This window comes from Conger conger, chromosome 3 (genome assembly GCF_963514075.1).
Source record: "Conger conger chromosome 3, fConCon1.1, whole genome shotgun sequence".
Classification (NCBI taxonomy): domain Eukaryota; kingdom Metazoa; phylum Chordata; class Actinopteri; order Anguilliformes; family Congridae; genus Conger; species Conger conger.
The window spans coordinates 11,512,747-11,528,435 of NC_083762.1; positions in this window are offsets into that span (position 1 = coordinate 11,512,747).

Below are 15,689 nucleotides of genomic sequence, written 5' to 3' on the forward strand. Positions count from 1 at the left end.
CTCCCCTGGATCAATGCAGCGTTAAGGGCCTTGCTTAAGGGCCCAACGGCTGTGTGGATCTTATTGTGGCTACACTGGGGATCGAACCATCGACCTTGCGGGTCCCAGTCACATACGAAATATTGCAATCACAACTTCTCTATAACATTTCTGTTTGCTTCATCTGCACTGTACTGCGTTGGAGTCCATAGGCTGTAAACGACATGGTCACTAAACATTCTTAACCAATGAATGATCAGAGTGATCACAACGTCAGTTGCACCGGCACACTGTCACATATTAACCGAAACAAAGCAAGTAATATTTCACACCTCTTAGATTTGCCTGTACACTTAGAAAAGTGTCACTTACTCTCAGGGTAGGTTGAGAAGTTGATCTCTCAATGCGTGCAGTGTTAATTTGAATCCAATCCTATCCACAGAGGTAAAGTGCTTTGCTTGCACGGTGGCTTAATTCAAGTTTGCATTTCACCCAAAAGGAACTTTTGCATTGCAATGAATTGATTTAAAGGAAAGTGATTCCAGCTCAATCATAATTCATTGTTTGAAAGTGCTTGAAATAGGATTGATGGACCGGATTAAAACTGCACAGTAAAATGTCAACTAAATTAAACTCTGACTGAACACATACAGTAGAGTCCAATAGAGACCATATATGTCGATTTTACACAAAACATTTTTACTAATATATATTTTTGCTAATATATATATATATATATATATATATTTATATATTTATATAGATATAACTCAGCAAGCTCTTTATTAGGAACATTATTAAACCTACGTATTCATGCAATTATCTAATCAGCCAATTGTGTGGCACCAGTGCAATGCATACAATCATGTAGATACGGGTCAGGGCCTTTAGTTAATGTTCTCAGCAACCATCAGAATGGGGGGAAAACTAGTCTCTAGAGCAGGGGTCGGCAACCCTGGTCCTGGAGAGCCGCAGGGTGTGCTGGCTTTCGTTGTTACTTGGCATTAATTGATCAATGAAAGCCATTGATTGCACAGTTAACTCACCTCACCTGGTTTCTTGGGTCTGAATCGGTTGCTTATTTTAAGGTGGAGACGAAAGCCAGCACACCCTGCGGCTCTCCAGGACCAGGGTTGCCGACCCCTGCTCTAGAGTTTGCAAGGAATGCTTACATCGCATTCAATTTTAACATATTTCAGCTTGTCCTTCAGTTCGAAACTTGACCCTGAAATGAATTAAAGGACCTGGGTTAGCAATGAAAAAGAAATCACACTTACATCTGTAATGCCGTGAGTATACGTATAGATGCATCGGTAGCAGTCACGTGTGAGTTCATCTAAGTGCAAGTCTAAGGGTATATTTATTCAGCTATTGTTTATATAATTGATTGACTAAAAAGGTTGGTAATTTTGGCTGACATAATTAATTCTGGACAATTAGATAAACAGATGGGAGATTATGCCACGGGAAATGAGAGTCAGTTCCATCATTAACTCATCACTGCTCTGTTTCAGACAAAAACGAAAATATACACACCTACACGGATATTCTAGACCAGGGGTCACCAACCCTATTCCTGGAGATCTACCGTCCTGAAGGTTTTCACTTCAACCCTAATTTGGCACGCCCGATCCTACTAATTAGCAGCTCAATGAGATCTGAAACTTTTGAATAAGGCCCCCTTTGTTAGGGTTGGAGTGAAAACTTATAGGATGGTAGATCTTCAGGAACAGGGTTGGTGACCACTGGTCTAGACACACAACACAGGAGGGCAATGGCTTAAGACTAGAAATGATTATGCTTTATGACAGTTTACACAATGAGAAAAAATGAGAAAAAATAAAAAATAAAAATAAATAAAGGCATCCAAGTGTACCGAAAGCGTGTTCGGGGTGTTTTTATTTCAGTTTGGAGGGGTTGGTGTGGCTGCACAACTTTCAGTGAAGTTTTTGTTGCTAGCCGGGGTGAAGAAGAACAAGAACAATGAAGCGAAATGACAAACCCACAGGCTGTTCAAAAACCAAACGCGAATTGCTTTTCCTCAATGGCGACAGCTGTCCAAAAACATATAATAAAACAATAAAATCAGATATAAAGTATAAAAACAGAAGTGAGTAAGCAGTGTTGAGCATGGAGGAAGAGGAAACTTATTTGATTGTAAACACATGACTACAGCAAGCCTAAAATAGTACACTTTTACATTCATTAAGCATGCAATTAACTTCTAATTAGTTAAATACCAACTAACGTGTCTATTTCATGATATTTATACATTAGCAAACCATGAACTTATAATTAGTTAAACATGAACAAGTACATTAACTGACTTTTTCCTTCCAATATGAATTGGCGCTAACTAATGTAGTTGTTAAAATGAATTAATTAATAAATTAACAGAGCTGTACAGATTAACTTCTTGGTTCATGCCAATTCATGGAAATTTATTGTAAAGTGTTACCAAATAAATAAATGAACAACACTAAAAACTACTGTCCTCAATTTTATGCTTCACTTCAAGTACAGAGACAATAGTCAAAATATCCACAAATCTACCCCCTCACAACATAAAATATAAAAGATCCTAGCAAATCAATCAAAGCAAGCCACAAAGAAGACATTATAGATTAATAACATAATGGATCTGAATGGAGTTGAGTCACAAACTGCACATATGTACATCAAAGTGATTACACAGAAGGATACTTCAAGTCTGAGCTCATAGGCGTACTCAATCAATTGGATAAACTGCAGTTAATGAAGAAACATTTCCTCTCTATTTTATTACAAAGATACATCAATATGTCATACCAAGTCACAATTTAATGGCTATCCTTGAACGTATTCATGTATTCCTCTAAAGCAAATAGGTATTTTTTGGCCAATCCATGATGTTTGATTGATCTAATTTCGCAGTCCTAGTGATATGAATATTTAACATTGTCTTACTTTCATAAAGGGAGTGAAGAAGCGCTATGATTCTTGGAAATCTCTCAATTAGTAACATCAATAGACATGGTTTTAATGCATCATTGATAAATCTCTTGCCTTAAATTCTCCGCTTTCATATTTTAAGGCTAGCATGCAGCTTTCACTTGTATGTAGTGTTATATGCTCTCCAAAATAACACTGGTTTCAATAATGGGTAATTTTGTAATCCACTTATGTATTTTTTTGTTTTATTTCAGTATGGTTGCCAGGGTGATTGTCATAGGCTTACAAGTAGCTGTTATGCAAATGCTCTGCTGTCTCTCTGCAGGCAGCCAATGGGAATGAACAGCTTCCTCGTCCTCGGTGACAGAATGACCAATCAGGGAGCGGGCCTGACAGATACAGATTAGAGTTTGATTATCTCAACACCCACATTATTATTGATCTGCTATCCTTCCCCAGGCTCTGAGCCAGGCCTCTACGGGAATTAAATGAACAGTGCAGCTGATTGATATCTGTCCTTGAAACATTGCTGTTGTGAAATCACGTGTTCTCTTATAGGCAGAGTCATTCTCAAATCATTTTGTCAATGCATTTGCTGAATATTGAAATTAAATGCAAATTAGAACAAAAGCTGTATGCATCTTCTCAAAGGGGTGCCTGACAGCTCCCACTATACTAGTGGCTAGTATGTAGTCAGGTAATAAATAAACCAATAGGCATTATTTGATATGCTGAGTGCAATTGGGGAGCAGGTTCAATATCAAGTGAAATGGAAGAAATGTGCACTTGCCGCTGGTAAGGATAACTGGGAAGCAGACACCAACGCTTCACACACAAGCTGTGAGGAAAAGCACCTGAAGGCAATTTCAGGAAACCTTCCCAGAACCCCAAAACATCCACTTTGAGCGGGCGGCGTGTTCAGAAGAGTTCCAACTCTATTTTTTTCTGTCTCTCACAGCTTTATATTGGAGGAGCATGGTGTGGCAGAGCTGTCTTGGGAGATTGTATCACCAGGGAACAAAGCAGTAATCAGCTCGTTTGGTATTCCAGGAAATGCGAAGGAGAGAGGAAAGGGTGCATGTGTGTATTATTTTTTTTGTCCGGGCGGGGGGTGGGGTGGGGGAGTTGGGGGTCGGGGGGTGGGTGGACAGAATGCCAATGAAGAGACGCAAGCAGCACAACCTCCAGCAAAAATGTCTCAGCAATTTGCATGATGGAGTTAGAACTTGGATGACATCAGTAATGCTTGTTGGCCTGCTTCACTTCTCTAATCCTGGCTTGAAGAAATCGTTGAGTTCTTGATGGATGAGGTCGCTACAGCCTCTGCAAAAAAAAAAGAGAAAAAAAATCATTCTATGCAATTGCAGCCTCCAGGGAGAGAGATATTTCACAGAACACAGGACCGGGAAACACAGCATGGATGTTCTGAAGCCTCGTGGTAAACATCTCTGAAATGTTATTAGGACTTGAAAGACTATAAGCTTTACTCCTTAAATGTGCATTACCCCTTAAAGAAGACCAAATGTATCAATCTTTTGGACTCTTTTGGAGATATGCTCGGAGTCAGAATGCTGAAGCGAGACAATGCAAGACAAAAGAAGAAGTATACTGTATGAGAAAATCTACTGAATACAAACAATACAAACAATGCATGCACAGCTGAATGCATGTGGCCACTACACAAATGTGAATTTACTCTCAAGGGTCCTTTGTAATGGTCTGTAATAGTTTTTTGTTTTTGTGCTATACATACAGTACATACTTATAATTTGGCTTGTACGATTCATTCTTTAACACAGTCATGTATTGGGGAATATTCATTCACATTACAATACTAGACCCACAGAAACTAGGTCAGAATGTGCCTGGGGTTAAACATTACTTTTCAGGCTTAAAAAATAGCATTTGTTCCTTTTTTTTTTTACGTCAGAAGCCATGTCAGATCAAGAGAGAATGAATGAGTGAGTGAGACAGAACATGAAATGAAAGAACATGTAGTTTTTATATTATATATTAATTGCAATTAATATAATCCTGCCAGTATTTCTATCCATTCATACCACAAGCCTCACTCTAGCCTAAAAACTACATGTTCTTTCATTTCATGTTCTGTCTCACTCACTCATTCATTCTCTCTTGATCTGACATAGCCTTCTGCTATTATGCCTTAATACAGTAAGGTAACTATATTTCCGCTACCTGGTCAATAATAGCTCAGTAACATTGTACAAAGGCACAAGATGCCATGTATATAAATATATATATATATATGTTTGGGCTGAAAGCTTGGGATATACACAGTAAGATGTTCAGAGTTCAATCAACTCTTACAGATTCTATTCGATCCCACTGGACTCTGAACTCTGAACTTACCGCCTACAAGCTTCTAATTTCCTTTTCTTTTCCTGAATCCAGACGACCCGGAGATCACCGGGATACCCTTCACTAACACTGGACCTGAATAAACGAAATAAATGAAATGGCGAATTGTGCAGCTAGGCCAGCTGAATCCTTCTAATTATAAGAAGAGGAAGTGTAATCATTCTGTGTGGCTGAGGCTATGTGTCATCAATTAATTCAGCATTTTTAATTAACATGATAAACATTTAAATTGGTTCTGGGAGATTTGTATTGTATTCAGAGATCTCCCGGCACTGCGGATTACCTCCTGCCAATACGGCGTCTCTGCTTTACCGTTAGCGGAAGGTTCCAGCACCACAATAGCGTTCAGTGTCAGTTCGGCGTGCTGCTCTCCTCTCTTAATGCCTGCTTTGGGCTCAGAAGTAGAGGGTTTGTTGTTCGGAATGAATAGCGTCCCTTGATTATATTCATCAGCTTTAAATTGCATTTGCTGCACAGGATGTGTTTGCTGTCTTATTTATACAACATCTACATTTATTGTTATCTCCTCACAGCGATACCAATTTCATACATCTCTCTTCAGTTCCAGTAATAAAGACTAGCATGAACTGCTCTTAACAGATTGTTTTACTGCCTGAGCTTTTTTTTTTCTTCACACACTCTGTATTACTGGACTATTTATCTCATCTTCAACGAGAGAGACTGCTGAACACACAGTACATGTGTGCAGTTAAGCATGCAGTGATGTTTCTTATCCTTATTCAAATGTTAACCTGAAAAGCATTCTGAACATCTGAGCCAAGTGTCTTCCAACAGTTTGTTCAGAATGTAATAGCTGCAATCACTGGCCAAGTATACTGTAAGCACTATTACAAAACATAGCGATTTATTTCAGCTGAATCCACAAATCAACACTAAAATGAATTTTGAAATAAAATAAAAATGAAACTTAATACGTAAGATTGCGAAAACTTAGATGTACACAGTTGAATTGGACTCACCTCATTGATTAGCATTTTGAGGCTGTAGCCTTTCTTTTTGATAAACAGTGCAACCTTTAATTTATTTGTATGAAAAAAATGGTAGTTTTGTTGGACTGGTGTGTAACAAATTTTTTTATTCAGTTCGTGAAAATGAGAGAGTTGTTTATAGTCAAGGTTTTTTTTTTGAGAGAAGTGGAAACACAGACATAGGACAAATAACAGGGCTGTGACATGAGTCTGGTGAAAGGCCGGGGCACACAGCTGGAGGAAATCCAGGAAGAGTTCATGAGTGAGAAGATTACTGTGATAATGTCAAGTGAAAAAAGAGAGAGGGAGTAGGATGGAGAGGAGACGGGGTGCTTTCTTGAATAGACAAAGAAGAAGAAGAACAACAACAACACTTTCTTTTAAGTTAGCACAGATCAATTTTCATTATACAATGCTCCTAAAATGGAGTCACTGTAACTGGCCGGAATTATAAAGTAATGTAATGAAGGCCACTTATGAAAAGGTAAGCCACACATATTTTTTTAAATCTTGATTGAGGTGGGTCATCACAAAAACACATTTAAATTGGACGTAGACCCCTGCAACTCGAGGACTGATACCTGAAGGAAGTTTCGTTCTCCTCAAGCTGAAACAGTGTTACACTACCACGGCAGCTAATATAGTATGCGTCCTGTTTCAGCAGACTTGTTTCACGGCAGGGGACAGTCTGCACTACAACAGCTGCGGGATCGTAGAAAATGAGATATCCCGATGGCGGAGTCGCCGGAGTGGCATTGCAAAACAAAGGGTCCTCGCGCCACAGGCCCGGGGTAACTGCGTCGGGCTTTTAGCGACCGGACGGAAATTCTGCGCGCCGCCGAGGAGCCGTTCCCCGGCAGGTGATGAGGCAATCACCGGGAGCGTGGAAAAGCGGCAGCGACGTTCATGGCGCTTCTCAGCTAAAAAAAAAAACGAAAAACAACCGAAAATGCAGATTATCTCAGCAGGCCCCGGCCTTATGCGAAAAGCTGTTTGCGAAAAACGCGCTAATGATGCCGGGCCTCTCTCACGTCGGGCGAGGCGCGGCCGCGCAGCAGATGTGACTCATCGCACGCTTCGCCGGAAACCGGGGACGCCGACGAGCGAATCGGGGGGAAAAAATTAAATAAATGCGTTTACAGATGGAGCGCGGGTGCGACGAGGATCGACGCCGGAGTTTTCGGAGAGCCCTGAGGCGTGCCTCTCAGATCGGCCCACGCTCCGTGGTGATGGATGTTCAGCGACGGAGAGCCCGCTGCTGGGATGGAAACAGTGGTCTCAGCACGGTTCCCCAGCACGCCGTGCATTCCCCGCTAAAGGCCCGCACTCAGACTAACTTCTGCTTCACGAAAAGACGCGATCTCAAACTTCCTCTGCATTGACAACATGGATCTAAGGAGGAATCCGAAGGCTGCTTTCAAAAAGCGTGGGATTTGTTTGGACACTTGGTCAAGCTGAAACAGGAGTTAAGGGGACTATTGCCTCTGGTTGATAGGGATCGTTTAATTACATCTTATATTATTTCTTAGTTAGCCAAGCATCCTAAATAAGCATGTTTTATGTCACCCTTCATAATGTTTAGCCATGTATAATGCCTTAATGAGAAACATTTATGTGACTGGGTACTTCTTGTAGACTCCACACAGGGTAGGAAGGAAGTACATCTACTGATCCATCACAGAAGTGACCCAAAAGTATCCTTCAGGCTCATACAGTAATTTATTTGCAGCCTTTTGTAGGAATGATCCCAGAGGTTCACTGGGAATTACAACTGTCTGAATGATTCAACTTCACTCAAACCCATAGTGCATAGGGACTGCTGGATTTGAATTTGAATAGTTCACCCCAGCTATATACAGTACATAGATACAGAGGGATGGTCGGTCCATGGGCCAGTTCCACAAAGCCTTTTCATATTCCAGTGTGCTATACCTGGGGCCTGTACCACAAAGTAGGATTACTGAGTTAGCTTCAAAATTGAGAGTAAAACCTGGAACCCTCCCAAATGTGGAACATGGACTAAAGCAAAAATAACTGCTCCAGGTTTTACTTTGTGCTGTTATCTGGCTAACTCAGTAATCCTACTTTGTGGTACAGGCCCCAGGTATAGCACACTGGAATATGAAAAGGCCAGAATGCACAAGTTGTGTAGCACATTAGAGCACACATCCAATTAATGGCAGTGTTATGGAACGCGCCAAACCCCAGTAATTGTATGGTACAGTAAATCTGTGGAAATAATCTATTTAATAACTTATTATCTTCTTTCAAAATATGTGCACAAATTGAACACTGCTTTTTTTTTTTTTTTTACTTAATTGCTATCATTTAGGTTATGCTGCATGTTCATATTTAATTGTAATTCTTGTTTATGTTATAGAGGTAGTAACATGTCTGAGCTTAATATCTATCTTATCTTTTAAATGTGCTTATTTCTTTTGGACTGTGATTGCTTTTAAGTAATATAAACACATTAGTTTCAGCTATTAGAACAATTTTGATTATGTGTGATTGGTCTATATACAAGGGATAGACATCATTTCCATTTTATAGTTGCTGTGAAGAACTGTGAGTGTGTGAACATTATGTGTGGAAATGACTAATTAAGGACAGCCTGCTATCACTGCGAGCCACTTAAAGCTCTGATGAATGGTTTTACCTCACCGCACCACTGCTTACACTAAGGGAAGAGACCAGGAGGGGCCCAGTATTTGTTTGGATAAAATAAAAGTTTAGAAATTTTGTCCGTAATCATGTCTGAAGGGCTAATAGCCCTTTACTCTGGAGCTTGAAATAAAGCACAATAAAACAGAGGTTGTAGCGAATGATAATCGGTAGGGTACCATTTATTATCTATTGTATTTCTCCGCATGGAGAACTATAGCACATGACATCACGTGGAATATTGGCATCAGTACAAATCTTTAGCACTACCTACCTTTGGTGTCTGCAGTTGTTTGCAATAGCTCGAGTCATCAACCAGAGAATGGTCAGATTCAAGGCTTTCTGGACAAAGGATACAATGACTGATACAGTTCGTATACAATGGCCATTTGATACACAAAACACAAACAAAGTACATATATTATGCATGAGAGAATAAGAGAGGCATTGGTTCAGTCAGCATTGTCCTTAACGCTAACTCACAGTAAAGTGCAAGCGTTCTGTGTAAAGAAACACCAAATTGTGATTGTAGAGAAAATAATGTGCACTTGCATGTATTTGCAAGTTGGAGAAAGGAACACATTTTGATAGAATCCAGGGCTTTTGTCTACAGTACAATGGGAGGGAAAAAAGAAGAGTTATTACTGCCTTTATCTCGCGCAGATTATTCACTGTAATCGGCGGTGATGGTGCAGTATTTTCTCTTCTTTGTGATTACTTCCTTCTGCTTTTCTGTGTTTGCTTGTTTGTTTTTTAAACCAATGCGGACCGAAGCAGCATAGTTATGCAGCCTGCCACCTCAGCCAGATGCTTGCTTTTAAGTAGGGCAGTGCCAGTAAGTACTTGGCTGACACAGGTCAGCAGTGAAGAAATTGGAAAACCACCCAAAACTTTAGTCAGCCATTATAGTTCCAAACTCTACAGCTGGAAAAGGGATGCGATTGTTGTGTGAATATATGAAAAATATTGGATCCAACACAGGTGTTTGCTGGTGTGTGCATGTATTCAAGTGTGAATGTGTGCTTGTGCACATGCATGTGTGTGTATATGTGTGATACATCTCCCAGCCTACAGGTTCATCACGTGTAGCTCACAATATCACAAAAACCTTCAAGCGTGAGCCATGAAAGTAGGATACTGAACATTGTGTTCTTTTCTCTCAGTGCGTGTTCAATTAATAATAGCCAGCACAGAATACTATCCATTTCTAATTTGTCTTGCAAGACGTCCTTGAGTGGGATTGCTGGAGGGACATTTCAAACAACATTCAGTGACAGAACAAAGTTACAAGATGTCAATCATTTGAATCTGTTTGTTCAAGGTACTGACTTAATCTTTCAGCACATCTCATTCATCACATAAGCAATAAAGCACAGGATTTGCATTCATGGTGTCCCATCCTGTCAGAGTGTGATACATGTGTTTGTATATGACATGGTATACTCATAAACAGCAGGTAAGATCATCCTGTATTTCATAAGGAAACAGTGGCACACCACAGAATACTTTTGCAGGTGAAAATAACTGCATGTGGGTAACAGCTGTAAGGACCAGTGTACCATTGTAGCTTTAAAGAGCACTGAAACTAAAATAAAAATTATATAAAACTGGGTTTACTTAGAAGAGTCATATCGATCCATTGGATTACTCCCATTTTATCTTTACACACAATCACCGGCTTCTGGAGTGGTTTTGCCCAATTGTAGAGACTTTCTACAGACTTTAAAGTTGCTCCTAGTATTGTTTCAATGGCAGGTGCTGATCTATTGCACTAATGAATGCCTTAAGTGGTTTGTGATAAAGATCCAGAGCTCACTATTCTCTGCCAACAGTAACATCTGAGCATCTTCACTGACTGCCAGGAAGCAGATGTTTGATTTGTTTTATCAGGACAGATCATAGGAGCTTTAGATCTGTCAAGGAATACACAGCTTCGTGTGTACTAACACAAGCAACATTTTATGGAGTAAAATTGGGACACTTTACTAAGCATGCATCAACTTTTTTTTTCTTTTTTGGTTGTTGTTGAAATTGGACTGTAGCTGAAATAAATTGACAGGCTGCTCTATCAGTTCTCTCAAGTCATGCACATGGATACCTGTACCTGTATTTTCTCTGATGAGGTATTCCATACCTTCTTAAAACTCCTGTCTTGTTCCAAGTTGTGGATTGACAAGTTTCTGAAGGTTGGGGGGAGGAAGAATGTGTGCTATGTCCTTGAGATAAAAATCGGTGATGGATTTGCTATATGTCTCAAATGTAAGTAAGGGATTGTAACAGAGGTGAAGGGAGAGATCTAATGACCATCAATGGTTGCACTTTATTAGGTAGATTTGTACACCAACATGTTAATGCAAATATTTAATCAGCCAACCATGTGGCAGTGACTAAAGGCATATATGCATGCAGATGTGGTCAAGAGGCTCAGCTGTTTTTCAGACCAAACGTAAGAATGGGGAAGAAATGTGATCTAAGTGACTTTGACCATGGAATGATTGTTGGTGCCTGATAGGGTGGTTTGAATATCTTAGAAACTGCTGATCTCCTGGGATTTTCACGCACAACAGTCTCTAGAGTTTGCAGAGAATGGTGCGAAAAAGAAAAAACATCCAGTGAGGCTGATAGGAAGGTGTCTTCTGGACACTTAATGATGTGCATGTGTAATGACTTAGCACAAATTCAGCACGGTGTACCTTATACCCAGCATGTCCTATCCAAGCCTGGGGGGTAAGTCACTCTCAAGTTCTTACACGGAAGTGCAGCATACAGATGGAGGAGTGGCAGGAACTTTGAGGCCTGTATGTGCCGGATATGTGGGACCTACACACCATGATCAATGCGAATGCTTCAGACTCATTTATCCCTGATCAAACATTTTTATGCCAAGCCTGCAAAAGAAACGGGATGCTACAGGATGAGAGTCTCAGCCTGCTGGAGATGATCTGTGCTCTGCTGGAGGCAGCAGGTAAACAACACGCAACCTCTCACAGTTACCCGGGCACAGCACTACATCTTCCAGCTGGTCAGCAGTGGGCAGAGCATGGCCAGTCCTGCTGTGCACGGGTCGTTTCTGCTGTTTCAGATCGGTCAAGACCGGTCAAGCCTAATCACCGTTCTGAATTCATACGCTGCCTGCAATTTGCTGCAACTTAAGGAGAGACCCAAAGCCATCAGTGTGATACGAGTTAAACTGTTTTTTTATTTTATTGACCACGACTTTGTCATGCCAATAAAACGATTTGCATTTAAAAATTGTGAACTGGTTTTGTGAAGTATAGTAACGTTACATCGAGATATTAATAGCCGTAAGAACTTTAATGTTTTGCTAGTTTGCTGTTTATTTGATTGTTTGTAAAAGGACAACTCTCAATTACCTACAATATTTTCCTTTAGTTGCTACCTATCACCAGCACAAATCAGAGAAGCTATGTTGGCTACATAAATGGTAAATGGTTGGCATTTATATAGCGCCTTTATCCAAAGCGCTGTACAATTGATGCTTCTCATTCACCCATTCATACACACATTCACACACCGATGGCGATTGGCTGCCATGCAAGGCACCGACCAGCTTGTCAGAAGCATTTGGGGGTTAGGTGTCTTGCTCAGGGACACTTCGACACAGCCCAGGCGGGGGATCAAACCGGCAACCCTCCGACTGCCAGACGAGTGCTCTTACTGCCTGAGCCATGTCGCCCAACCTACATTGTGTGATATAGTTGTGTATTGTGTAGCTCAAGACAATTTTGGTGTTTAAAACCTTTTTTGCGAAAATTGTGGTTCTCCACCCCCGCATTGTGCGTTTAAACCGTGTAATGACCACCTTGTCATGGATTATTCCCTACATATGTTATTTACATCACACCTAGTCTTCATTAACAATGTGTTTATTCAGTTGGATTGCATTTTATGGGCTTTTCTGAACTGTATATACAGTAGCTACAATAAAAAAAGCTTTCAGTGTTACTTTGCAATGTTCAAATGGATTCCCAAGATTGTTCTTATCCCGGGACATTAAACATTTAACAAATGTTTGACATTATGCAGCTTTAAGTCATTTTAATTGTTAAAATGCAGAGTCAAACTCTGGAGACACGTCATTTTTTCATCCCTCTCTTTTAAAGAGTGAATAAAGGCAGTTTGTTTTCTCCCTGAAGAGGATACATGTTTAATTATTAATTGTTTGTATATATATATATATATATATATATATATATATATAGTTTATAATTGCATCTTCATAATGTATTATTCCATGGGTTCCAAAGGTTAATAAAGGTAAAACACAAAACTAATACTGTTTGGGGAAAAATAAATTAAATATATGAATGCTAATTTAGAAGAAAATGTCTTCTACATTAAGAAAAGTTTGCAGCTATTTTGTAGAAATGATATCTGCCACCTGCTTCCCATTAAGCAATGAGCGTGCCCTTCAATGCTGAAATGCTTTGAAAAGCTGACGTTGCATTCTTCCAACAAGATATTCCTTGAGATAATGTGCTACAGATGGGGATCTCAAATTGTAACGCTACATCATATTTTGCGCTGTGAATTTGTCCCATACTGGCGACATCATATTTTATTGTTATGACTTTTTATGGTCGGTCTATTGGGCAGTCTAAATTTAATCTATACTCCTTCATAAGCATAGTAATTAATAAGTAGTCAAAACCACTGAAAAATTTAATAAAATGGCAGTTAGAGGAGAATCCACAGAATCCAATAATACATGTTATTACATGTATTATTTTCATATGGAACAGTGTCGCTGCACTGCTGAGCATTAGAATGCCATTGGTGTATTGCAGTTGTAATGGTGAACATGGATAAAACCATACTCAGATTTTGGACCAGTGCAGGTCAGGGGAAAGACTAGGATTGGGCAACAGGTGTCTGCCCACCCGAGAGAGACCCGGGAGTGGGCAGAATTCACCCACTAATCAGCTACGTGCACTGCAGGCAGTAATGAAGTTTATAAATGCACATTATTATATCACAAATTCACTGATGATCGAGAATTAAGTACCCAAAAACTGCAAACCCCACCAAGGCGGGTTGACTTGCCTCATATTACTACTCAGGGCATGTTTGACTAAGAACTTTAGCATGTGCAATAGTCTTTTAGCTCATACAAATTCAATTAGACAATCAGTGAGTGGTCATGGTATTTGTTTTGTCCAAAGGTTATGTTTTGTCTGTGCTTAACACTTTGAACACGCTAGTCTTAGTAAACCCGGCCCTTAGTTGGGTTCTTGCTAAAGAAGGAAAACAGAACTTTTGCCAAGACATCACTGCATAATGCAGGAACACTGCGTACCTTTGGGGTCAATGACAACTGTTGTGATTTAATTATTGCCACCATAATGTGCAAATTATTTAATTATCACAATACTCCCCCATTTCACCGCATCGGCTTTGAAGAACTGTTTAAAACACCTGGACGTGCTGTAAACTAAATGGAGAATTTCAGCCAGAAAGCCTCGTGAAACTGTGCACTCATGAGAATTCTGGCAAAGAAAGGTTCAGCTAGATGTACAGTAATGTAAATCCATGGCCCAATCAGTGTAATGACATTTAATTTGCATTCCCCATGAACTAAAGACAATTATCTAAATATTTAATGTGAACATTAGAAATTAGAACAGATAATTGTTTTACAAAAAGATCATTACTACCACTAGCTAGAGCTGGTTTAATAGCATACTCTTTTCATCCTTACACAAGCTATAAAACTTTTGCACATTACTTTCGCATTGCCCCTTCATGTAGCTGGCCAATTGCCAAAGCAATTAAACGGTGTACTATGCTTAGTTGTGGCTTAGTTGTGTCCTTCTATGGATCTCAACATGTGACCTGCTGAATGCTTGTCAAGTTCCCCCGACATAGGGGAATGCTAAAAAAATAGCCTCAGCTGCAGATAATTAGCTTACCCTGAACAAGTCACAAAGCTTTGTTAACACACATGTCACATCCCAAGCATGCAACACCCCCGCACAGCAAGTCCCTGGTGGGTAGTTACACAAAAAAACTGGGTTATGGATCACTTAGATAATAACATGCAATGGTTTAATTAATTGCCGTTGTTGACATTATAAATGATCACAGCGCTGACCCATGCATACCAATCGAGTTCTGTTAACCTTAATTGTCAATTTTAATTGAATGTCACCTTCATATACCAGGATGATTTTCTAGAATATATCATGCTATACAGCAACAGTGAGCAGGTGGGGTGAGGGGGAGTGTGTATTTTGATTCATTATTAATGGATGTATTATTATATTATCAAATTTAATGTGCACAAATTCATAATCTTAGCCATCATCTTTAATTAAAACCCATTTAATAAATTCTTTGCTCGTGACACATGCACAATCATATGCAACACCTGCACACAGACACACACATACACACATGCGCATGGACACGCAAATACACACAGACACATACACAATTGCATGCAGTGCCTGCACATACACACAAACACACACACACAAATGTACCTATAGACACTCATGCATACACACACACACACACACACACACACACACTCAACCAACACCCATACACACACAGTCACATACACAATTACATGCAGTGCCTGCACATTCACACACACACACACATACACACTCACGCACACACACACGCACATACACATACACACACTCATGCACACACACACACACACACACTCACGCACACACACACGCACATACACATACACACACTCATGCACACACA